Genomic DNA, 1,061 nt, shown 5'->3' with positions numbered 1-1,061 from the left:
TTTTTTTTTTTTTTTTTTGTTCTTTTACGTTTGGTTTGTATGGTAAGCTTATAAATATTATTCGTATTTTTTTTGAACGTTAAAATTTTAAAAAGAAAAAGAATAAAAATAAAAATAAAAAACTTTATAGGTTGGACTGTAATTTTATTTTCATGTTGGTAAAGTCGACCCTTGGACTAATTTAAATCTTCCGATTTAAAAAAATTCAATCCCACTCAAACAGATTTAAGTTTATATAATTCCACGAAATTAGCAAAAATAAATAAAATTTTGAAGATAAAATGTCACATCATTTTTATAGCATATTATATAGAGAGAGAGGAAGGACAGATGATAGGTAGGAGAAAGAATTAAAATATGTATATGATAAAATATGAGTATTCTTATAAATGAAATAATTTATAAAAAAAATATTTAAACCTTACCTCTCTAAATAAGTTATTCACTTTACTATAACTATTTATATTTATATCGATCGTTGATTAATTGATGATTGATATTTATATGAGATATAAAAGATAGGAACGAATATTTTAATTATTGAAGGGCCTAATAAGATCAATATTGATGAGTAGGCAAAGTAAAAATAATAATAATTAAGGGGAAAAAAAAGTAAAAATTACCCGTGGTAAAAAGCAGATGGAATAAGAGATTTTTAATCACTACATTTTGTTACCCCTTTGTATTCACCTAACAATCCACTTTTCAATTAATCAAATGATTACTTTATTGGTTGTATCATGATTTGAAACAAATAATTAAATATTCTATGAATAATTTCAAATAATTAATTGATTATGCGAGTTATAATAAATTTCGAGGATTAAAATTTGAAAATGTCAACATGTTAAAATACTAAAAGAAAAATAAAAAATAAATGTTTTGAAATTTTAGAATTTAGAATTAATATTTTAAAATACATCCAAACTAAACAACGTGGGCTTACTAACAAAACCATAGCCCATGGGCTTGTGATACCAAAGAAAGCCCAGGCCCAGAGCTGTTTCAGTTGTTAACTGAATCCTTACCGATGAAATTGAAAAAATATATATATATATATA

Source organism: Cucurbita moschata, unplaced genomic scaffold, assembly GCF_002738365.1.
Source record: "Cucurbita moschata cultivar Rifu unplaced genomic scaffold, Cmos_1.0 Cmo_Scf00004, whole genome shotgun sequence".
Classification (NCBI taxonomy): Eukaryota; Viridiplantae; Streptophyta; class Magnoliopsida; order Cucurbitales; family Cucurbitaceae; genus Cucurbita; species Cucurbita moschata.
This window is presented reverse-complemented; position numbering follows the sequence as displayed.